Here is a 25,926-nt window from a genome sequence, read left to right as displayed (position 1 = left end):
ATCTGGCTTAGCTCCCTGATATCCAGACCTGGCTGCACCCCTTTTTAGTTAAGAAGATGCCACCAACGGTCCACAACAAGAATTTTGATTCATTTAACCTGTAGTCAGAGCTTTGGACTGCAGTCTGAGCTTTGGAGTACCCTTCTCCACCAAAAACCTTGATGGCTAAGGAACAGATAATGAAATAGGAGTGTGAACAGCTTGAAATGCCAATGAAGCCACATGTACTTAAATCAAAACAGGATGGTGTTTCAGGATTGATTAACAGAGGTCCATCCAAGCAGTTTGCAGTTGATAGAAGTATTTTAGAAAGACTCACAATTTCAAGTACCACAAAATAATATTTTATGGGCTTAAAAAGATGTATCCATGTACTGCCAAAGTCCAGAAAGATCTTTCTGCCTGATCTGGAGGTGCTACTTTTTTAATGTCAAGCACTTCCACTAGCTTCTTTTTTCATCCTGGATGCTTCTGGTGTGTTTTCTGAAGGTGTCTTTTTTATGAAAGCCAATGGCGTTTGACTCCTGAAAGGTGGGAGAGAGGACTGGTGTAACACTGCAGCCCTGACAGCTAACACGTGGAGAAGACATATGAGCAGGAAAGGAAGTTGTGGGTTGTTGGTTTTTTGGTGGTTGGTTTATTTTTTTTCTTTTGAAGCTGGAAATCTCATTATAGATGGCAACTTCATAGGTTTCAACAACTTCCAAAATGAGCACAGGGTTTGTTGAGGCTCATGAGAGACGAAAAACACAGATTTCAGAAGGTCATTTAGGAGTCTCTGAATTCTGTGGAACTGAGTAGCATTTCATCTTCTGAGCACCTCTATGCAACTGAGTCCAAGTGTCTGCAAACTGTAGAGCAGATGATGCCACAGGCAGCATGGGTGAGAGAACAGACTCCTCTGGTACAATTCCTGCAGTAAGGAAGGCGCTGTTGAACTCAGGGCTATTGTCTTGGCTGCTGTTGTAGAGAACAGCCCAGACCTGCCATGGGGATTGGTCTAGAACAGAGCACATCTGGTCAGAGCTTGCATTGAAAAGCAAATCAGTGACTTGGTTTATTTTTCCACCCTTCCTTCCAGCCCTTCTGCTGGCAGCTGAGATGATATTTGATAACTAGTAGAAAAACTATCAAATAAATAGCATGTTAACACAATGTTTGCAGCTATTACTAAAGGTTCACAGGGAAAGATTCAGATTGTTTTCTTAATTTTCAGAGAATATTTTCCAAATGTTTTTGTGTTGGCTCTCAGCAATGTACATAAATCTGCTCAGTTATGCTAATCTAGCACAGTGAAAAATATTGCAACTTTGTCATTAAATTATCAATGAAATTTGCTGTTAGTTTGGCTTGTAGTCAATATGAAATATTGCTGTTTTAAATTAATATTGCATTTTCTCATATTTTCCCTGGTAGCTTGTGAAAGGCTGAGTTTATAGTAACGGGTTTTCTTGAGGGTAAGCTAAGCATTTATAACTTCTTTTCCTCTCCACTTTCAGTACATAGAAGAAAAATGAAATACAAGATGCAGGCTTTAGTCTTAGTAAGTGTCTATTTCTAATGGAATAAATAAGACAACAATCCTGAGAGTATTTGTTTGTGTTTAACCTTACATGGACAGGCTTAATGGAGTGACCAGAGGAGGTACAGCTTCCCCACCAGTACCACTTGAAGGTATTCTGTGGAAGCTTCTGGTTCTGCAGAACCAAGGCTTCAACTTTCTGTTCCATTTGTCTCCCTGAGGTGCCAAAACAGGACACAGGAGATGAACTTGGGATGCTCTTCACAGTACAGTGTGGATCTCACACGTGCAAATGCCTCTGTCTTAACACAGGCCTTCTGTCTCTGTCTCAGTCTCATTTGGCACATTTGTGCAGAGATTCAAATACACAGCTCGGGTTTCTTGCAGTAGCAAGAGATTTTTATCAGGTATGTTTAACAGTAATGCATGAGTAAAGCTGAGAGGCACAGCTCAGTAGCAGCTACTGCCAAGTAGAGGAGAGAGGTATCAGCTCATGTTTTATAACACATGACCAACAGATACTCTTCATATTGGCCAAGTTAAAATTCTGCTCACCTTTTTTTATTCTCACCATTGAATAGGTTGTGTCCTGAGAGTCTGTCCTTAAAAATGAGCAGGGTGAGAGACCACATTTGTGGCCATACAGCTGTGACAGCTGTGATCCCATCACAGCTTGGTATTATTGTTATTTGGTTTGCTCTTTGTTTAGGGTTTGCTCTTCTGGTATTGTTATTTCTCCCTCCACACTTAGACCACAGAGAGATTATTTAATAGGTTTTTGTTAACGTAAATTTAATTGCTGTATTATCAAAAAGAAAGCAGGGTGACTGTAACTCTCTTCCACATATTTTGTAGTGATTAAATATCTACTTACTGTAAAACTGAACAAATTCAGTTTCTGCACCAAAGAAAATTTAAAGTAAAAATTAAATCACCTACAGAATAGTCTGCAAATGGGCTAGCACTCTTCTGCTAGAGAGATTTGTGTTATGGTTTTAATAAAGTGCACTTATAGAATTAAAACCCACAGGTAACAAATGCAACAAATTTTGCAACAAATATGCAATCCCAGACTTTATTAATGAATGAGTTACACTGGTGTGTCATCTTAATTTCTTACAGATGTATCCACGTTCTTTGAAAGGACCAGTGGAAATTGTCATAAATGCATTTGCTGTTCACATTAATGAATGCTAGCCCTTCTTCTTCCTCAGTGGTATTATGATTGCAATCTGGATTGCCGTGGGGACCCCACTGTAATTCATCATTGCTTCAGCATTCAAATTCTCTGGTGGAACCAGATATTGGTGTCGACAACATCTGGGGTTTTATGTCTCTCATCTTTTTTTCTACCTCCTTCCTTCTGTTTAATCAAGAGAATGGGAAGGGGAAATTGCTGCCATTGTTAATATCTTCAAGACACTGATGGATTGCTGGGAGTTTGGAGCACGGTTACACCTAAGAGGGAGGGGACACAGGTCTGTCCAAGGAGCTGAGGCTGAGAAGCAGCTGCTTTCAGCTCACTGCAGTGCCAGGCATCATGGCAGGCCTGGAGAGGCAGGAGGGTGCTTTTCTGTCTTCTATTCTGAATCCAAGCAGTAGCTTTGACAGGGGATGCCCTTTCACAGAAGAGTGTCTTGGCAAGCATATTCCCTGTTACCTTCACTTGGGGCCATTTCATGTTCTGTCCTTGCATCAAGGGGAGACATAGGTTGATGTGGATTTTAAATAGGAATCTTTATCTGTGCCTGATCAGATTCTGGCTTCTTTCCTACCCAAATCCTTCCGATGCAAGTCCATTCTCAGGGCCAGGGTTTAAATCAGCTCAGGAAAGCACTGCAAGGTAAATCTTGACTGTGGGGTGTTCCTTAGCTTAAAGTGTGTCTGTCTGTCCTTACAGTGTGTGACAATACACTGGTTTGTGGGAGTGGGACCTTGGCCCAAGAGACACACTGGTGTTTATAAATTCTCCAGAGATGTGCTTTCCCCTGTCCTATCTGCTGCACTTGGGAGGGGCTCACATAAAGATAATTCATCATCCTCCTTCAAGTCTAGCCCTTAAAATTCCTCCTTGCCATAATACCTAACATCAGTTTGATAAATGTTTATCTGCAAATATATTATGACCACTGCCTATTGTGCTAAGGGATATTTTACAATCTTTGTCCTTCTTCATCTATCCAAATTCACCAGCTGTCTTCCAGGTCTGGGAGTGTGTTGTGGTAGGGAATCAACCTCTGTGCACCCCAGCACTCCACCCTGGAAGGGCCTCTGTGCAATTCCCACCACTGAGATGGTGACACTTGTAAAAATCCTGAAGGAAAAGTAGTAAGTACGCTTTTCAGTTATGAAAATGATGATCTGCTGTCCATGATCCTTGCAAACTCAAATCTCATTCACCTACCCAGGGCTGTTGAGGGCTAAATTATTTCTTCTCTCCTCCTGTGTGTGCTTGAGCTATGTAATTTTGCCTTAAAGTGTATTCCTTCTCTTTGGTGCTGTTTTAGGGAATGATACACTGGGATTTATATTGCCACTTTTCTCCACAGTATTTGGGTGCAAGTTCTTAAAGAAAAAAAACCCAACCAACTTGTTGAAATACTTGACAGTGTCATCTAAATATTTTTTTAGAGCTATCCCTGAATTCATTATGTATAAGGTGATCAAGGAATTTAGGAGCCGCAGACTCCTTTCTGTTCAGGGCACAGCTGGTGAAGGTAATCAGCTCTTCCAGCATTAGGGAAGAGTTGTAGCTGGTAACAGATGCTGAGCATTTCTGCGCTGCTCTGTGACTGTGGGACAGGAGGTGATGGCACTGGTGGATTATCTGTCCTCGTCTGGAAATAATTATTGCTAATTAGTCTAGCTTTTGGGTACTAATTGCTGTTATCATGTTCCCTGTCAAAGTTTCTGGGACTTTGAGGGTGCACTGGAAGTTTCAGGCATCAACAAAGACCTTTAGGCACCATTTGTAAATGAGGGATTAATAAACCAACATAAAAGTTTGTTAGGACAGAATGAGAGAAGCAGTCAGAGATACCCTCCAACAAATGGGAAGAAAAGGTTAAAAAATTGATGTTATAAGCCCAAATTTCCTGGCATGTTATCCTGTGAGGTGGAGAAACTCTGAAAGGACTTGTTTTAAAAAGCAACTAGTAATGCCAGAGTTTCATAATCTTTTAAGCACATGTTAAATTCCTATGGACTCCCTGCTCAACGGATGTCACAGCTTGAAGGATTCAATAAAAAGCAGTAATTAAAACCTCAGGGGAAAAAGAACCCAAAAAACCCCCTAAGATAAAGGGTCTGGTTCTTTACCCAGGGTTCTCATCTTCATATAAACACCAATCCCATGGAAAACAGTGTAACATTGTTATGGAAATGAACTAAATAAGCAGTCACTAGTTTATTTAAGCTGTTCATTATTTCAGTATCCACTGATGGTAAGATTGCAGGAACACAGTGAAGTGTACTCCTTAAGGAACACTATTCTCTAATGCCTGTGCTATACCCTTAATTAGTATGGTATCATCCATGCTTAATTAGTATGGTATCATCCATAATAAAATGTGTTTTTAAAATTCATTAAATGTTTTGGGATGTAGTTGGAAAAAAGAATATAAGAAAAAATGTTTCATTTTGAAACACTTAGAGGTAATACTTAAAATTAGTTGAATTTATTTTTTGTTCTGGCTTCAGTTAGAAATATAAATTCTACAGGAAACTTATAATTTAGAACAATGAATATAGCTGCAATATTCTTCCATGGTTAAAGAACATGCTGTCCAATGGTACATTGTTTTCGTAATTTGTTACTTGAATGTTCTATCTCAGGAATGAAATAGCACTTTTTTCTCCAGTCACACAAGATTACAGTTCAGCCTCTTAATGCATACAGATGCAGAGCAAATGGGCACTGGGAAAGAGTATATCAAATGAAATAGCTTAGTTATATGAATTTTATAATATTTTGGCTGCTGTGGATGAAATTTATTCTAAACTGGGAAATCTTAAACAAAAAAAGACTAGTACCTGTTCCACAGTCAAGATGATTTCTGTGATATATATTTCTGTGAAATATTCTATTTCCATCTAGTAAAGGACAGAGTTTATCTGAAGAATATCCTTGTAGAAAATGATGAAAGATTAAGACTTTTCTGTCATTTTCCAAACTGAAATACCAGAACAACAGTTCTCTGTTGACCTTGAGACAAAGCAAGGAGATGCACAAGGGATAGCTCTTTTCAGTGAAGTAACACTGGTGAATGGAGCAGAAGTGGTTTTAGGTATTACTACTACAAAAGTTCATCAGTTGCTAACACAAAAGTTTTGGTAAAAAAAGTGTTGAAAGGTATTTGCATTCCAAATTTTTTGATGTATGTTTAGAAAGTCTTTAAGAGGTCATGATACTAATGAAGAATTCTCAAGTGCATTTTCTGAGCTCTCTTGTTGTTTTTGAGAACACCAGCACTTGCCTAAAATGACTGTTAATTGGATCAGTATTCATCTTTTGAGTGGTTTAATTAATGGATGTGGAACCTGACATCTCTCATACCAGGCTGATGCTCAGAGAATGGCAATTCAGTATTTTGTAAATTCTGGTTCCATGCTGGAGGTTTCCATCAGGCAGCCAGACTGGGGGGCCCTGTCCTGCCCAAGGGGTGGATGTGTGTCCGTGTCCAGGCTACTTTATGTTGTTCCCTCTCCTGATTCAGCCAGCAAACAGGCTGAGAGGCCAGCCTGGGTACAAGATCATAATGTGGAGAGTGTTTGTAACTGGTGTCCCCATGCTGGGTGTGACTGCTCATGGTGTCCTGTTCAAAGCCGCCAGGGGTGTCTGGGTCCTTTAATTTATGTTTAGCCATTTGATGCACATCTGTTCCAAGCTACTGATCTGATTTTCTGCAGTCCTTGGAGTTATCTCGAACTTCATCTTCTCTATCTCAGAAGGCATCTTGGGGGCTCCAGTGTTTCAGTTAAACCTAACAATTTGCTGCTGGTATAATCTACTTCCAACAACCATTCTCACCTAGCTGGAGACTGGTCACAGGCACCCTACCTCTGCTTAGAGTCAAAGTCACCTATTTTGGTGAGATGCATTGAGTTTAGGACACTCCTCCTTTTTTTTTTTTTTTCTTCCCCCGCCCCCCATTGGCTGCAAAGTGATTTTAGTTAAGTAGCTTAGATGGAACCATTTACTATTGGTCAAATAAGTCCTATTTTCAGCTGAAGTGTTGAAGGTTTTGTTCTCAAGGTCGATCTTTATTTCCCAAGAAGTGACTGTCCTGCAGCTGGAGGTGTGGGACTCCCTTCCAGGAGTTCAAAATTTGGCATTCCTATTCTTTGTAATGTAACCTACCAGGAAAGTTTGTGGCTTTCATTGTTGTTTTTACAGAAGATGAGAAATCTATTAAAATTACACATATTATGGTACAATCTTGTATGCAGTTTTGCTCCATGGATAATTTTTTGCTCTCCAGACCACAGCAGAAGTGTTCTGAAATGCTTCATATTTGTCACTCCTAAGAGTTTTTCACTCAACAAACTTTGTCTGAACTCCTGGTTTTATCTTCCTCCCACTTTTACAATCAAGACCATTTACAACCACTTTAATTGTGAACTATGGTCTGTCTGGCTTCATTATAAGATCTGAGGCAATCACCATCATCAGCTTCAGCTGAATAAAGGGCTTGATTGCACTTTCTTTTGAGCCTGAATGGGGTAGACAGCTTGGCTTTAAGGTCCACTGTTGTCCTCAGTGCTGAACTCCACTGTTATCCCTCTGACAACCGCAACCCTTTCACCAAAATGACCATCCCCAGAGGAATACAGCTATTTAACATGGGGCTCAAGGTGGCACCCCTTAAAAGACACAAGTTGTATTTAGAAATTTGAATTACTAGGCTGACTTTCAAATAAAACAAAGATAAAAACCCTTCTAGGTTTTCTGGGGATGGCATAGTGAGGGGAAAGTGTTCTATGTCTTTTTTTAAGGCAGGCAGTGTGTGCATTCCATGGTCCTGTGCCATCTGCATCATTAAGCCACCTTCTTCCATGATTTATATAAATCTTACAAGCACCAAAACTCTGTTAACTATCCAGCCAAACTAAAAATAACCTCTGAAAATAATCCAGTGTAAAAATGTTTGCCTTCAAGACAGAAAGCAATTTATTCTTTACAACCCTTCTACTGTATTAAAACTGTGATTAAGTTACTAGTTACCAGCGATACCAAGAAATTTAAAGCTACGAATCGCTTGCAAACTTCTTCTGAATGATAATTAGAGAAACCTGGTGTAGATGTTGCTTTGAGCTTTTAAAATGCTCTTAGAATAATGTTATGGAAGAAACATAGTAAGCTCTTAAGATTAGACTGTTTGTGCATTGAAATTTCCCTAATGGGGTGCAAATTTATCTTTCATTTGTACCAAGTGTTGAACACTCATCTTATATTTTGAAGTATTTTCCTGATTTTGTTAATTTTTCACGTGACTAATTGGAAGGTTGTGTTGAGTGATTAAAAATCTGCAGAGTTGAACTACCACTAGCAGCAGGACCGTTCATTAAATCCTGCTTTCTGTGTATTCCAGCTTGAAAAGACACATTTTTAACTACCCTGTAAACAACCAAAAACTGGGGATGTGGTTCCATCATTTTGGAAGGCTTTTATTTAAGGAAATGAGACTCATGTGAGTGCTCCTTTGTTGTCAGTGGAGAAAAGGAAGGAGTGCTGCAGGTAACTCAGAACACATGCAAAGCCTGATTTCTGGTTTAACAGCAGCAAATCCTGATCTCTGCTTACACAAGCAAAGATGTTTAGCCTCCCTATGAAATTTTTTTGGAATTAATGGCTTTGCCTGTTAAGACTCATGACTCCCTTAGCTGTCTTCCCACTCCTGTGCCAGGTAAGGAGATGGTATGTAGGGATGCTGACTTGTGGAAACATTTATTAATAGCTACATCAACCGCAAATTATTGTTACACACGAGCTCTGAATTTATTGAGAAAGGTTCATTGAGTGCTCTGTGTGGTGTAAGGCTTTGAAATGTGATAGCTAGATGGTTTCTGGCACAGAGAGGAAAATTCTAGAAAGGGACCTTACCAAAAGTCTTGGAATAGTTTTATTTAATACATAGGAGAAGCAGAAGAACAAGAGAAAAAGCCCACCCAAAAATAGACCATTAGTGGCTTCTTTGTCATCTGTTGGGCTTCACACTGCTCACACAGTAGAATAGCATTAGAACTCTGTTGCCAAATCATAATAAGAAAAGTTTTATCTCTGTTATTTAGGACAGTGACACTGTCTGAGTGAGCATTTCCAAAAAAAAATGGGTGGAAAATCTTCAGATCCTATGTCTGTCCAGTTTAATACTTGAATTCTGAAAAGTTTTATCAATTAATTGGGAATACCTGAAAAAAAGTGTTGAAAACATTTGTTTACAATAGAGTTTCAGCGGTTGGAAATTATATTTAGTAAAGACATCTCTCTCTTTGATGCTCTTGTTCTTAGACAGCAACATTTACATTTAAGCAACACCTTTAAAACCAAGGTCCTCTGCTGTAGGAGAAGGGAATACAGGTGACCTTGCCCCTGATGAGTAACAGGTGTATTCATTACTCAGTGCAGCCTGGCCCCTGAGGAGTCACAGCTATATCCTGTAAAGATAAGTGTAAAAAAAGGGAGTGAGTTGGCTGGTGAAAGGGAATCATGAAGGAGGAAGAACCTTGAGGAAGAGGAAATGAGCAAGTCGTGAAGAAGAAGGATCTTGGGGAGAGAGAATCACTGCTGTGAGGTCAGTCTGGGTCTGCAGTTAAAGCCTGTTGTTGGAACCTGCAGTCACACTCTAGCTAGGAAAAAGCCTGCAGTCAGAGTCTGCAAAGTAATACCTATAGTCAGGGTTTAGCAGGAAATAACCAGCAGTAAGAGGCTGCAAGGGAAACCTACAGTAGGAGCTTGCCGCAGCCAGAGTCAGTGAATAGTTGGAGTCAGGATGGCTGAGCTGTAAAGAGGGATAAACCAGGACCCTTTTCATGCTGTGATGAACAAGAAGTCTGTCTTTTGGCTTATTTCTACCCTCTAATAAGAGGGCTGCTGCAACACTGTGCAAGGATGACAACCTAATTTGTGAGTTATTCTACATCATAATGTGTCTTCATGACCCTGGAACTTGTCTGACCCTGAAGCTCAGCAGGGTTGGACCTCTAAAGTCAGCACTGGGTGCTGCAGGCTTCTGGCTTGACATACAGGAGAAAAATATCACCCTGAGGACAATAAGACCAGAATCAAGGGCTACCTAGAGAGGCTGTGGACTCTGTTCTTGCAAACTTTTAACACCCAGCTGAAGAAGCTGTGGGCAGGCAGGTCTGCATTCAGTGCTGAGCCTGCTTCTAGCAGGAGGCTGAGCTAGAGGATCTGCTGAGGTGGCATCCAACCCGAATTATTCCAGGATTCTGTGGTCTGAGCTTGAATTTTGTGTATTTTAATGTCTAGGTAATTCTTTTTTATAAAGCGGCATGCTTACATGAGTTGACTGTAATGATAGTATTCAATAATTATGATAATTGTGTCATTAAAAAGAGGTCATGCTTTCTGGCAGGAATAGATGGAAATATTTTTTTTAGATTCCTAAAGATAGCAGTTATTGCCATAAGGCCTACTTTGTTTATGCATAGCAAAATTTTCCACCAATTGCTAATGACAGACTAAGATAATTGCCTATAAATGGAGTAAAAAATTAAATCACAAAAAATAATTAAAATAATTGCAGCAGAGTTACTTAGAATAAAAGCCTTTTTAAAATTTTCCTCTTTAGGAATTATAAATGTCTAAAACCAGTGGTGTATTTGTTATAGAAGAAGATTGGGCTGGAGTAGAAACTACACAATTCAAATATCACATAAAAGTTTTGCTTTCCAAGAATCACCCACTTGTTGAGTCACGTTGAGCTTAAAGCTTCTTGTTTATGTAACAATATTCTTGTTTTTCTTTCAGAAGGAAGAACAATTACTGCTATTTTAAAAGGATGTGTTTTTGATTTTGGCCACTGATCCTTCAAAATAGGTAATTACTCAAATATATCCTAAATTGTCCATTTTTCTATTGTTGAAAAATAACTAATTCACTGTTCCTTTGGCTGTTCTGAAGACCGGAATGGCAGAGGAGATGGCTTTGAAAATGTGGAGAGTCCAATGTTTTTCAAAGATTAGAAGAATATACTTCTTTGCATTGCAGAAAGGAATGACTGTTTCAGTTTTGAAACCCTTCAGAATGGCAATAATGGGGAGACTCTTTCAGTGACTGAATATAAGTGAATATTTTTTTTTGTTTTTGTAATACTATTGCAAAAATAGATTTTATGCATGTTGAAGGTTGAGGTGATACATTCATTGAGATTACAGGTAAATCATGGCAAAATGTAAAAAATGGAAGGCCGTTTTATTTAGTGACAGAATTTATCTCTCCAATATTTCTTGGTTTGACTTTTACTAAGTAGCTTCAATGTCAGTTGCAAAAATGAATGAACAGTGTTTTTTCCTCTATGAAAAATCTCAACTTCTTAAGGAAATTTTTTAAGTTAAGGCTTGACCAAGGAAAGGATGTCTGAGGAATTCTGTGTTTTAAAGGACAAGCAGTGTGTGAGCGCATGGTCCAGCAGATTTGTAGCAGACCTTGGGTGATATCCCTTCTTTGTAGTTAATTCATGCTCACTTCTACCTTAAATGAAACAGCACAATACTCTTTTTCTTGTGTAACCAGACTCAGGCAGACTGCAGCAATGTGCTGAAAATGAGTTCTCTGAGGACAAGTGTCAAAAGTCTGTCATATTTTTAGTCCTATGACTTCATAACCCATGGGATTTTCTGGCTTTTCTTTACTTCATCTTGGCAAGCAGGAGGACATGGTGTTTTCTCTCTATGGGATTCTTGTCTGGGCCTGGGAGTTTTTGCTGCTTGAAGTCAGATGTGATGAATTTTGACCTGGATTTGGGACACAGAGGTTGGGTTTTGACCTGATTGAATTTTGACAAGACAGACTGAATTTTGACAAGACAGACCTGGATTCGGGTATTTTACAGCTGCTTCTGCTTAGAGCTACAGCTGGAGCTCACTTTGGCAAGGAACATGAAATGTAGTCCTGAAGCTGTGGTCTTTGCCAGTAGGCAAGTTTTGCTGGTTACTTACGGCCCTAATTAGTCCTGAAGGCTTCAGGAACCAGTTGCTGGGAGGGAGGTGCTCCTTAGGTGGATTATCTGCAACACTGTCCTTCAGGGTGAGGCTTGGTGGAACAGGCTGAGTTCCAGGGGGAAATTATTGTTTGCATCATATAATTAAGAAAGGTATCACTGAGAATACACCTAGTGAAGGTGAATTATGGAGGCTTTTGGATAGATTAACTCTGGAATTTCATATTGTTCATATTGTGTGCATTCTTCTTGTGGCTTTTTTTTTTTTTAATGTACTGAAACAGCTCACAGGATGGATATTTGATGGGAAGCTGTACAGAGGAGACTAATATTGCAATACCTTATACACAGAGAGAAAATTCAAGTAGGTTTGGGAGCTGCAGCTGCTGTGAAAGCAGTAGCTTTCCTTGTAGGAGTTGCATGCAGTAAAGGTGCCACAATGCTGTTCTGTAACATTCACCTATAGGAAGGGACGTAAAGACAAATAGATTTTTAATTAGGGTACTTTAAAAGATATGAATAGAATTTCAGATTTCTAAATTTCTTTTTAATCCATTCTTTACTTTCTACTTAAATTGGGCTACACCCAGACTCCAGAACCTGGGAATAGTCTTTAGATATTTTGACACAAGTCAAGGCGAGAGCCCAGCGTCCACCAGCAGTCAAAGCCTGCCTTGCTTTCCACCAAAAGGCATCTGGGAGCAACACCAAGGGTATCTTCTCTTATTTCCACCCAGGAATATAAATGTAGGCAGCTTAGCTGGGCCCTGGCTCTGGCAGGGACTTGTGCTGGCAGTGGAGCTGATCAAATTATTTGGGATACCACTGATCTGCAATGAGATGCTCTCAAGATACACTCATTTCCTGACCAGCCCAGCTTGCTTTTCTTGCTGAAGGCTGCCTGGCTGCATGTATGAATTAAATCACACCCTGAAGGACCAGCTCCCACAAGATTGTATTAATATTGACAATTAACAGGCATCCTATCATTGATTTCTACCAAAACAGATTTTGTTTGAGGGATTATATATTAGTCCTTAATATATTAGATTTCCTCACAGAAATATGTGCCTAGATACATTTGGTCTATAGCCACCTGGGCTTTTGTTAGGATGGTCAAATAATAATTCTTTGAAAAAGAGCAACTAAGAGTTCAAAATATTGAAGAAAGTTAGGATTCATTAACTGTTTACTACATCAGAAGCAGTTGGTATCTTTAATAAAAATACAAAATATTGAAAATTCTAATACTTTTATTGAGATGAAAGTAGAAACAATCTGCTTAGAATGATTTGCCTTAAAGTGAGCTTGAGCTGGTATTGTTATTTACTAGATTAGACAAGATACATTTCAGTCGATAAATAAAGAATGGAGCTTTTGCCAGATGATTAATTTTCCCTAAATCACTATTGACTTTGAAAGGATTTGCTTTGCTTCTTATGTATTTTTTGTTGCACAGCCAGTCTGAGATGAGCTTTGCCACGAGATGTGATTACTTTCTACTGCTCTCTTTAACTGCAAAAATTGCTGTGAGCTGAAAATCCACTTGCATGTTGAAGTTTAGACTGAGCTTTCATCAGAGCTATCGAGAGAAACTTCATGGAAGTCAAGGGATTGTATCTCATTCTGCATCGTTTTGACAAGGCAGGGACAGAGCAGATCTTGCCCATCAACATGCCATAGAATGGTGTTAAGTGTAGCTCCCTGTGGAAACAAGATATTACTCAGAAATTTTTGTCAAATGATTTTAAACTGAAAAAACCATGGTGAGATTGCATGGGAGTTGAAGTCCAGAGCAATTTGAAGGGCTCACTTTGATATGTTTTGGATTCAATTGCAATGAAAGAAACCAAAATTTTCCAACACTTTACCCACAAAAATGAGGATTTGTTCCCTGGTGTGCCACAGATTTCTGCCTCAGGGATTTTTGCCAGAAATGTTGTTAATTTGTTTGTTAAACTTGCTACATCTAAAAATTAATCATCACCCTTAAACATGCAGGCCTGTGAACCTTATTGGAATAATGGGTTTTAATTCCCTTGTTCTCTTCCTAGTTTAGGCCCTCTTGGTTTATGCTTGTTATCAGGGAGAGCTTGTGATTATCTCATTGGCAAAGACTCTGTGCTTATTTCATTCTTATCACAAGGAAGAGGAAAGTTAGACTTTGCTACATTTTTATGCAACTGTACAGTGGAATAGTTTTTTCCTAGTGACCAGCTGTCTGAAACCAGCAGTGCATAAACACATCCATTCACCCAGATAATCATTTCCCCAGATTTGATTTAAGACACTTCATTGAAGTTATATGCTCATGTAAAAGAGCAACAATATATGAGTGAGCCAGGCCTTAGGCCTTGATTTTCCTCCAAAAGATGAAAGCAAATGAAGAAATTCAGGGAACAAAACAATGGGTAAAAAAACCTGGAACTGAACCATTTCTGCAGGGAGATTTAGGACTTAATCCTGGGAAGAAAAACCTGCTCTGGCCCTGATCCAAAACAGTACTCAAGTCTTAACTCTAACTCCATCAGCAGTTTCACTGAAGCCTAATGTCTGCCCAAGTGCTTTGTAGGCTGGGGCAGAATACCAGTAATTTGCAAGAGTAAGCCCTGAAAGAAATGATCTTGGTCAAGTGATAAGGACTGGTAATGAGCTGAACTTGTAAGAGACAGAAGGAGCTGACTGTGGGTATATCAATGGGTTGTGAAGTTGAGTGAGGATTTGTAGGGAAGTTGGAGAAAACCTGAAAGAAATAGCTTCACTATTATTTAAACATTTTGAACTTTTTCTTTTTTTTTCCCAGTAAAATAATTTCTAAATGGGCTTTGAAATAATGCAATGGTTTTGAGAACTGATTTTTTTTTTCTGTTGTGGCAATTTTTTTTTTTTTTTTTTTTGGGTCGTCAAACCTGCTGTCCAAAGTTGTTAGGTCAGAGTTGAGAAGCAGAATTCAGGCATATTAGAATGCCTCCACCTTTGTTCTCTGGTTGTAGAGGTTGTTGCTTGGGTTTCTTCTCTAATAAATATCTCTGCTGTTCATCTGGTTATTTGATGCCACTCCTGTTTTTGCACAGTTCAGTGGTACACGTGTATAAATGGTGTTTGTAATATATTCCTATTATTTGCTATCGGCATACTGATGTAACCTATACCATTACCCATTTTTTAAGCTTGCTGCTCCTTAAACTGAAATCTTTACTGAACCATTCAAAATAATGCTTGTTCCATGTTTCCCACTCTTTCCAGGTAGACAAAAGAGCATTATTTTTGCTGTAGGGGAAAAAGGCAGCATCTGAATGATGAATTTCTTTTCATAAGGCAAGTGTGCCTGTGGCAACATCAGAGGAGATGGAGATAGATTATAGATAACTGCTTGGCACTGAATGTAGGTTAGCTGAGAGCACTGAATGTTGAGTGAGGTGGGAGAGCAGCCCAGAGCTGGCCAGGGGATGCTGCCTTGGTGGAGCCTGGATTTGCAGGTGGGTGGCCAGATCTGCCTGTGGTGTTCCCTCTCTGAGGCCAAGCTGTGTTTCAGCTCAGTGTCCCCCCAGCCCTGGGACAGAGGTGCTGGCAGAGGCTCCTGGGCTGCAGAGTGGCCCTGAGCTGGGCTCTCAGTGGTTTCAAGTCCTGCAGGGCCAGTTATATCTGGAACTCACTGTAGGACTGCTGTGTTTGGGGTTCTGCATGCTCCTTTTCAAACTAAATGTGATAAAAAATTGCTTTTTAAGGAGTGATTTGTGCAAATAACCCAGGAATCCATAGCTCATATGTGGGTCAGAATTCAATTCTGAGCTCACACTTGCCAGCTTAGAACTCCTCCTGCTTCCTAAGATTTGCATTAGCATCCAATGCTTGTTTTTTAGGTTGGTTGTTTGTTTGTTTTTCTTGGATATTTGGATCTAGGACTGTGGTTTGTACCATTTGAGAGAGGATATTCACATCCAGACACAGAGTTCAAATGTAGATCTAATCGAAACTGTCTGTACTTATGAACACAAGTAGAGGAAGAGAAATGTGAAGTAATGAAAGTGACTAAATTTCTCAGTGTTTGTATTCAGTTTCACTTGTGTTTGGACAGAGATTTGAAATAATTTTCAAATTATTTAAACAGACTGTCTCCTCATGTCTTAATTTAAACTGGGCCTCTTTCTAACTTTTAGATCTTTTTAAAAGTGCTGCTGTAAACCAATGATAAATCACTGATGTGATGCAGGAGTTCCTGATTCAGAATGTATGGTTTATTTTGCCATTCCCACTGAGTGATTTACTGGCCAATCATTTAGATGGTTAAGAGGAAGACAGGAATGAAAGTGACTGCAGATGGTCCCCAAGCTGCTGGAGTGCCATATCCAGATTTCCCAGAGGCCTCCAGCTGTTTAAGTTCTCATTCTGCAAAGCAAGGGTTGCCCCAGAATTAACTTTTACTGCAAGCCCCCCACCAAGGCTTTGACCACCCAAATGCCTACAAAGAAAATTTCTACCGTATCCTGTCTCATTTTCCTTTATGCCGCACTTCATTACATGTGGCAAATAAGCATTAGATAGCAAAAAACCCAACAAGAGTCCTTTAGCCTGCCACCCCCCCGGGAACCATCTAACCTAAATATGGAAGATGTACTCTTGGAGTTCAACCAAGCTGATAGTGGTCCTTCTACATTTGCTTGTCCTTAAGAAAATGCAGTTCATGCCCTTTCCTACTGAGTAAATGGTTCTGATTATCTAAAACATTTCTCAGTTTTTCCCCCCCCAGCATTAAATTATTGGTTTCCAAAAAGCCTGGACTTGGAACAGAGTCTTGACACTCTGCATTACCACAAGAGTTTAGTTCTTATCTGACTTAATCTTGCCCACCTCAGGGATAATTTTCAGCTGTTTGATCTCTTGAATAAAATACATCCATGGTTATTGACCTCTAGTCCCATTTGTGCACACAGGATATTCCAGGGTTGCTTTAGTTCAATTGAGCAATAATCTTTTCTAAAAGTAACCCCAGTGAAAGTTGTAGGGCTGGCTACTTGTTTAGGAAAGTCATGTTTACTGTGTTAAAGTACCAAAGTTAAGCTTCTGATAATGCTGCTTCCGTTATAAAGATACTGATTCTACAGCTGGTAAAAAATAGAGTAATAAACCTCCCCATTAGAGGGGGTTATCATTAACAGCATTCCTAAAAGAGGAAATCCACGCTTACCTGAAAATCCAAAGGTTTTTATAGGGCTTAAGAAGACTGAAGGATTCACATAGGTCATCCTACAACTTTAGCTGTTGTTCAGGATGGGGGAGGATGGATCCTCAAGCAAATGCTTGGGTGCAGTGCTGCAGCAGTGGCTGTCTCCCAGCACCCTGATGGCTTCAGGCAATCTGGGGTTAATCACATCCTCTGCAGTAAGTGGAACAGTGGTGGCCTCTTGGGTGTCTGGGTTTGAAATTGCAACTCTCTCTGCACAAGTCACAAAAAAGAAAGGTGTTATCTCAGGGAGCAATCTGGTTTGCTGGTTGGTTGGGGTTTTCTGGTTTCTTTCTGCTGTTATCTGAATGACTTAATATTTGGAGAAAGTGGACTTGGATGGACTTATGAAGATGAAAGTGCAATTAGGGGTTTATTTCATCCCTACATCTGAGAAACTGTGTAAAACCAATGAGAGGGAGCTGTGCAGCCACAGTCGCATGTGCTCTTTAAGTCTGGGGCTGATAGTGACTCCTGGGCTGGGACCGTGTGACCTTTTAAAGGCTTGCAATGGAAAGAGGAAGAAATGTCTCCTGACTGTAAAAGCCCAGTTTACCCTTTCAGCCTATGATAAATTAACTGCTTTGTTAGAATGACAGTTTACCCTGTTTGAATGCCAACAAAGGCAAAAAAATGTGAGCGTGCCTGCCTGGCATAAAGCATGGAAGTAAACCACATGCCTCCGTTCACTCCGGCTCACTAAATCCACAGAAACGCAGGATTTGGAATATATATAGGAATGTATTGGATGCAGCATCAAAGCATTGTCTTGATCACCATCATCCATTCACAATCTTGCAGAGTGTAGTAATGCATATTTTCTTGCTTATTCTTAGATTTGTACCTTGACCCATGAGAATTGTTTTAACTCTTGCTGGGATGGAGGGAGCCAACAGGCTGCACCCCAGCTTTGATATATGAGCTGATTAGAGCTTCTGGCAACCCCCAGGACAGGGTTTCTCAGCAGCAAGTTCTCCAGAGGGTTTCTGAGGGTGGGATTACTGTTAAGGTTGTTTTTTTTTCCCTTGATCACAGTCCTGCTGCTAGTAGTGTGTGTGAAACAAGAGTTCAAATGTTGGCATATTCTCCTGTGGGACAGCAGTACTCACAGTAGATAATTTTCATATCTAAAATAAGCTACACAATGATATTTTTTTCAACTGTTGCAACCAGCTGAAGCATTATCAAGTGGTTTCTAGTGTAGTTATTAATGCTTCTTTACTACTTTTTCCATGATCATGCAAATCTGTGTGAAAAGAAAAAAAAATATTATAGAAACGATGAGATTTGTTTTTCTATAAAAACAGAGTATCAAGAATTGAGAAATCAGGAATTCCTGCTCCTCAGATGCCTGAATTAGAAGCACAGTCATTTTTCAGCTCTGATACACTCTTTGTAGAAAGTTTAACAGCTTAATTTCCTCCAAAAATGCTGATTCTCTCCAATGGCAATAGAAGAATCCTCCTATGCCTAGGTTCTTAAATTCAATACTTAAATTTACATGAGTTTATTTATTCCCTTTGCAGCTGCTGGGACCTTCTGGGGCTTGCTTCTGTTCCTCAAGAACTTAGAAACAAAAAAACCCAACTTGTTATATTTCTATCACAGTTTTCATTCTCACCCTGTTTGGAACTGGGTATGGACTGTACTCTAGGAGACCATCAAGAAAGAGTATGTTTCAGGCAGTTTAAAATAGGTTCAAAATAATCAAAATACAGGAGTTGCAGCCTTTTACCAGCCCCACAATTTGTGCAGGATAATTGAGCAATATAGACTGATGATCTTCACTACACATGTAGTATTAGATTTAAGGGAATTTTAAAAGGGACCAAGAGGTTTTAAAAAACCCTTTTTCTCTCTGCAGTAGGTAATCACCAGCTGTGAGTGGTGGTTTCTCTCTAGTGCTTGTACTGAAGAAGGTGAGAATTTCTCTCTCATCTAGCTGAGTAAGAGAGCTGGGTTCTGAGATGTGTGTGATCCTTGTGGCTTCTAGAGGAGATGCTACTGATGTCTTGGGAAGGCTGACCTGGAATAGAGACTGGACAGAGCTAGAGAATAAAGTAGGTATTTATTGAAAGGCCTTTAGGGTACACCTTGGGCAGGACAGGGCCTGACCAGGGCTACACCCAAGGTGGACTAAGAATGGTCACAAAATGGCTGACCAGTCACAAGGTCTTATAAATGTGTAAGTTTTGGTCCATTTACATATTGGGGTTTAATTGTCCAATTACAGCTTCAGGTTGTGAGGTCCCATCCTTCTTGTTCCTCCCTTCAGCCCACCATTGTTTGTGCTTTTGGGCCTGAAAGTTGTCCTTGGTCTCCAGCAGGGAAAGGATTTGTCTCCCTACTACGTGAAGAGAGCTGACTGACACTTAATATGAGGCTCAGGACTACACCCCCAGGGAAGCACAAAATCTGAAATACATGAAAGCTAAAACTTAAGGCATCACTGCAGCTGAGCAAAAGCTCCTTTTGACCTCCTGTCTGTCTATTCCTCATTACAACAGATTGCCAAAATTCATTCTGGAATTCCCACTGTTATCACCTTGCCTTGCTGCTGTCCTCAGAGTCCTTGACAATGAGGTCTAGGGGGACTTAGCATCTGCCAGCTTCATGGCTGTGGGGAAAAAAGAAAAGGAAGAGAAATTATACTCTCTCTTCCTTGTAGCAGTACTTACAGTATTGAGGCTCCTGGAATAAATCCTTGGCCGTAAGGAGTTTTAAATGTATCGAGCATGGAGTGATAATTTGCACCTCCTTGGAGCCTGTCAAGGTCAGCCAAGTATCGGCTACAGAAAGCATCAGGTAGATAATTAAATGAAATCTAATTCTTCCGTGCTTCCAGCATTCTATTGCTCCACAGAACCCGCCTGGGAAGCCTGTGAATGATGGAAGATTAGGCACAAGTATCAACAAACCAGAAGTGAATTCAACGCTGGCATGCATCTTATGGTGAGTGCCCAGCGTAGGATTAAAATAAACGAGAAGCGATGCGTGAAATGGGAAGTACGAAGGGAGGAGAAGACAACTGTGCTACATCCTCGGGCCGCTCCGTGTGACACAATCCTTAAAAACAGATCCAACATTGCCACCTGCGGGTGGCTTCGGCGAGGAGCTGGCAGGGCGCCGGCAGCGCTTCCCTGCGAGGGGACAGGGGCACGGACCCGGTGGGAATGTGGAGAAGGAGCGGCGAGCCTTTGGGAAAGGCACTGGCCAGCCCACGGGAGTGACTCTATCCTTCAAACTGTGCTGCTGTGAGACACCGGTGATTGAAACAGTCCTCCTGTTGTAAAACACCACTTTGTCTGATTTAAGAGATGGGAATCATTAATCATAGAGCTGTGTAATCGTTGTACCAATTAGGCTGGAAAATACCTTTAAGATCGTTGACTCCAACCATTGTTGGAGTCAGCACAGTCTAGCCCACCACTAAACCATGTCCCCAACTGCCACATCTACGTGGCTTTTAAATCTCTCTTCCCTAGGCAGCCTGTTCCAGGGCTTGACAACCATTTCCATCAAGGAATTTTTCCCAACACCCAATCTAAATCTCCCCTGGCACAATTTGAGGCTGTTTTCTCTTGTCCCCCAGACAAAAACCATGCTACCTGGGAGAAGAGATTGACTCCCCCACCTGGCAACAACATCCTTTAAGGTGGTGTGGGAGAGCAATGAGGTCTTCCCTGAATCTCCTTTTCCCTTCATTTCCCTCTTTAGGTCAGATAAAGGATTGGTGATTTTGTGGTTTTCACTGGGTATTTGGAGTCACACACCACTCTCTTTTGCAATGTAAGTTTCTCGGTAGCTCTATCAACTTCCCTGGGTTAAGCTTGCAGGGAATTTTGGATTCAGGTGAGTTACACCAGAAAATAATTTGTCAATTACTGGCAGTTCTCTGACTGAGTCACTGACCATTGTTAAAAATTTTATCCAAGGGGAACCTTTGTTTCAGCAAAGGGTGAATTTAGCTGATATTTATTCAGTAGTATTGTATTTAAATGAAGATTTAAAATAAATATTTCAGTTTCTTCATAGTTTCATTCACTAATCATGCATTCTGATTGTAGCTCATACATTAGTTTTACACCTTCCTTCTTAAAAATTAGATCCAACAGCAAACAGTGAAATAAAATTGTTACAAACCAAAAGAAAGTGCTTTACTGGTGTATATACTATATATAAATAGAGAGAGGTAAGATTTATGTATGTGTTCATGCCTAAAACGAGGCCAAAGTAAGTGGATAATGTTGTATCTAAATTCTTAAAGGAATGAGGATAAATGAGTTTGCTGGTTCAGGGTTCCGTTTATGCAGGTGCTGGGTTCATTTAGAGGGGCACTAGATGATGCCATCTTGTAGCATCCTGCTACTTTCCAGAAGGTACCCTTCCCTTCATAGGGAGTGCAGAGAAATTAATAACATGCTGATTTCACTGGATCTGTGCATTCTGTGGAGACGGGCTGAGAGAATTGTTCAGCCCTGAAAAGAGAAAGGTCTGGAGAGAGCTTACCACACTTTCCTATTAGAAAATAGGAAATTTATTTATTTATAAACAACTTACAGGAAAGCTGGAGAGGACATGCAGGGCCAGAGCAAGAGGGAATGGCTTTGAATTGTGAGAGAGTAGCGTTAGATTAGATACAAGGAAGAAATTCTGCACTGTGAGGGTGGTGAGGCACTGGCACAGGTTGGTCAGGGAAGTTGTGGACTCCCCATGCCTGGAAGAGTTCAAGGCCAGGTCTGATGGGGCCCTGAGCAACCGGGAAAATGTCCCTGCCCATGGCAGGGGGGGTCGGTACAAGGTGACCTTTAAGGTCCCTTCCATGGTGAACCATTCTACAATTGTATGACTTTCAACTGAAGGTCTGGAATCTGGCATAAAAATCCATGTTGCTTGGCAAGTGTTTTCCTGACCAGGTTTTTCTTCTGGAAGGAGCAAATGAAGCAGGTGGAAAGCTTGCAGGACGTGTTGCCTGGGTGCAGGGTAACAAGTGGTCAGCCACAGCAGGGGAGCTGAGGTGGAAAGGTGATCGATGCCATCTCTGCCAGGGAGCACTACAAAAACCCCAAAAAGACCTTGGAGCATTACATACACGTTGCCGTTCTGGGAAAAAATGAAAGCAGAACTTTTCATATTTTCATGTGGATTTCTCCACCTTCAGAAGCTTGAGGTTTTTTAACACATCATTGCTCACAGAACGTAGTTTGTAGGTTATGCTAAATGAAATTACTGCTGTTTAAGCTATCCATTGTGATGTGTTGGGAAAAACATGTACTTCAAGTAATTGTTCTGGAGTATAACTGTGTGGGACAAAATAACTGAAAATAATTGAAATCCTCAGAATTATTACTGAATTATTTTGTTATGTTACTGTATAATATTTTATTATATTCCTGATTATTACTGAAATAACCCTTCTAAAATAATTGAGACCCTCAGAATTATGGGATGGTTTGCCTGGGGAGGCGGTGGAGTCACCATCCCTGAATGTGTTCAGAGAAAGACTGGATGTGGCACTCAGTGCCATGGTTTAGTTGAGGTGTTAGGGCTGGGTTGGACTGGATGAACTCGAAGATCTCTTCCTACCTGGTGATTCTGTGATTATTACTGAATTATTTTATTCTATTATTATATAATACATTATTGATTATTACTGAAATAATCCTCCTAAAATAATTGAGACTCTCAGAATTACATGATGTTCCTCTTTTTATTCTCTCTGGCTTGTTTTACAATCATGACATTTGTATCCTTTCTGGGACTTGATATATTTCTTGTCTAATTTCAGGGCAAAGACATCAGATTGACTTAGGCTGTATCATTTGAAGGTGTATATTCATATGTTTTTATCAGATTTTAGGGGGTTTTATAATTGGGCTGAAAATTCTTATCTCCCTTGACTTCTCTCTCTATCTTCCCCCTTGGAAGGCCCTGGTTGTGTTCACAGCCTCGTTACCCCAGCCCAGGCCAAGGAGAAGCAAACGGGGCCCGGCTATTGCTTCAGCCTCTGCTTTAGGGTTCTGTTGCCTCTGCATCCTGTGCATTGTGATATGTAAACCTCTGTTGGCCAGAAATTCCTAGTCTTGTCAGAGTGGATGCAGATCATAGAAGGGAAAGGAAGGGTAGGATGCATTTTAATGTTTCTAAGCTTTGCTGAGGACATCTGGCCTGTGGTGATTTGCTTAGAAGAGGATTAATTGTAATGCAAACTCAGGAAGAATGGGGTTCCTTTAATGACAAGTGTCAAGTATACAGGAAATGTATTGTGCATAAGAGTCAGTGGAATCAAAACAGAATTGTAAAACCTTTCTGGGATCTCCCTTATGCTTCAAAATGCTTTGGAGAAATCCATAATATTTGGAGACCTTCCCCAGCAGGAATTCTTCATGTCATCAACATATTTCATTGTAATAAATAAGTTGTTTGAAATCCAAAGTTACAGCAAATAAGGTGAAGGCTACACTGCGTCTTCCTTGTGCACAAATGCAAAATGCAGTAAAAGGACTGGATTGTGTCAAATGAGAGTGTTTGTGCCGTGTAATTAAATTCTGACTGCTTTGTTGCAGACAGACATTTATATGGACCCACAACCTAATTCCTGTGGGGGAACATTTGCAGCCCTAAAGCCTTCCAACCTGAGGAAGGACTCAAAGTCCTGGCATGTCCTGGTGAGCTGGAGGCTGGTACAGTGATGCCCCCAGCCAGCAGGAGTTCCCAACACAGGAATCAGGTTTTCCAACACTGCTCTGAATGCAGCCCAGCCCTTTTTTGTGAGCTATGGTGCTCAGGTTAGTAAACCTGCCCCAGGAGAGTATTTGGTTGTGGTCCCACAGATACAGATGGGGACAGGTTAACAAATAAACCAGAACTGTGATGGGTTTTCTGAAGGGTGACACTGGACCAATTGAATTTTCTAATAACAACAGCACTCACTAGTTTTGAAAATGAGATTCTGGGAATGGAAAATTGCTACTTTCAGAATAACATGTAAGCCAACTATTACAATCTTTGTATGAAATAAATATTGGATACCCATAAATAAATCATGTTAAAAATGTTAGAAGACTTTGGCTTTTTGTTCTTAGAATCTACTTTTGTAGAGCATCAGATAGGAAGGCTGTGGTACATGTTTTAAAATACATTTTCCCATTCCCAAATATTTAAATATTTTTTCTATTCCCTCTAGAAATTTTTTGAGAATATGAGCTTAAATTCCGTGGCTGTCAGGAAAGTAGCTCTGTGGTCAGGAGTGCCAGGGAGAAAGAACCCTATCTGGGAACAGGAACTTAACTTTCTGTGTATGAAAGAGGTGCAGGACAGCTGAGTTCTTTTTTTTCAATTTTTTTTAATTTTTTTTTATTTCTGTAACTAACTGCTTGTGAGACCCAGAGCCACAAGCAAATAAAACTGTCAGTTTCCTAAGACAAAGTCCCCAAAAGGCCGGGAGAGAGAAAAATGCTTTTACTTGGTAGCAGTATTTGTTGGATTTCTTACTGCCTCAGATTGAGGCTTCCTTCCAAACAAAACATAAATTTAACATGCCAAATGAAAACAAGATTGAAATAATAAAAATTTTTCAATTTAATGGTTTTTTTTCAGGTAATTGCATGAATTTACTAGAAATTTGTGAATCACGTCAGCCGATAAAAATATTTGCCTTTGCCAAAATGTTTTAAGTGACCTTTCCAAATCGCTTCTGCTGTCTGCTGTTGTGTGTTCACAGAAGCAGCACAACCAGATGTTCCAGGTAAAAGGAGGGATACATATGGAGTATGTATGTAATGTGCGGTAAAAGTATTTCATGCTTTGCCTGCTCTTCTGACCATCTTTCACTGAAGTCAGCTTTTGTGGAAGTTCTCTAGAGAAGGGTGCTCTTCCCATCAGATAATAACCACTTCATACAAAACAAAGGCATCCCACTCACCCTCCATCATGACTGTACTTTAGGCTTGGCTCAGTGAAAAGATCTAAATCTCTCCTCTAAGGCACATTTTTCATCTTTCCTCTTTAAAGCTTCTCTTGGACTTCCCCAATCAGCTAATTATAATTAAAAGTAATGGAGAGGGGCACTCTCAGCACTTGCTAACTGCAGCTAATCCATTACAGCAGGAGAGGCTAAGAAATATCTCATCCAACTGGTACAGGAAAGAGCTTTGGAAGAGTTAGATCACATTGTCCAGACAAGTCCTTGGCTATGATGGTGCATTTAGCACCTGTAATCCAAATGGATGAGCTGTAGAATCCTTAGGAATCACAGGAGTAGTTAGGGAGTTGGTTTTATGTCTCATCCAACAAAAGATAAAAAGATAGACTGAGGACAGAAGTCGTGAGAACCTGCCTGTGCATGACTAAATCAATTGTGTCCACTGGAAATTTTTTCACTCTCTTTGGAGCATCTGCTAAGGATCCTTTTCATGGTCACAGTTTTGCTGCTGACCAGGAGACAGAATTGCTGCCAGAACACTCACGGGTGCTTCCTTGGAGGTGGTTGATCAATCCCAAGCAGGGTTTTAGTTGGACACCTAGATAGCACAGCTTTTCTGTACATCACCTGCGTTTGTCATCTTGATTACAGCTGTTTTGAGACACCACTTCCAAATAAGAATCTTTTGCTGGGTGCAGTGGGGATTTCTGTGTGCTGCTTGATTTCTGGGTGGCAGGGAAGCAGAAAAAAGCAATGAGGACCTGTCCTGCTTGGGGCAGCCCCTGCATTAACTACGATGCACCTTAAGCTTCCGCAGTTGGATTTCCAAAATCAAACTGCCTCTGGCTTCCTGCATTTGCTGCTGATTACAGGAATCAGGGGTTTTTCACTTTCCCCTAAGCTGCTTAATGTTAAACTGCATTTAGATTTTTGGGGGTTTTTTTTTTTTTTGTTTGTTTGTTTTTTTTTTTTTTTTTTTTTGGTGGGTTTTTTTTTTTTGTTTTTTTTTTGGGGGGGTTTTTTTTTTTTTTTTTTTGAAGCATGGAAAAGCATAGCTGTTTTCTGGGAAGGG

At 40.3% G+C, this 25,926-nt stretch overlaps 1 long non-coding RNA gene across 2 annotated transcripts; it reads left to right on the top strand.

Moving 5' to 3' along the window:
* Positions 1-8,257: 8,257 nt before the first annotated feature.
* Positions 8,258-20,964, top strand: LOC136290320 (uncharacterized). Of its 2 annotated transcripts, none has more exons than XR_010721089.1 (4): positions 8,258-8,427; positions 9,145-9,315; positions 10,515-10,583; positions 19,794-20,964. It is a non-coding gene; the product is annotated as an uncharacterized lncRNA (long non-coding RNA). The 2 variants fall into 2 exon arrangements; XR_010721090.1 differs by having other exon boundaries at positions 19,776-20,964.
* Positions 20,965-25,926: the final 4,962 nt, after the last annotated feature.

Source organism: Chamaea fasciata, unplaced genomic scaffold (genome assembly GCF_029207755.1).
Source record: "Chamaea fasciata isolate MVZ Bird 193981 ecotype frontalis unplaced genomic scaffold, bChaFas1.0.hap1 SCAF_5, whole genome shotgun sequence".
NCBI classification, from domain to species: Eukaryota; Metazoa; Chordata; class Aves; order Passeriformes; family Sylviidae; genus Chamaea; species Chamaea fasciata.
This window is presented reverse-complemented; position numbering and strand designations above follow the sequence as displayed.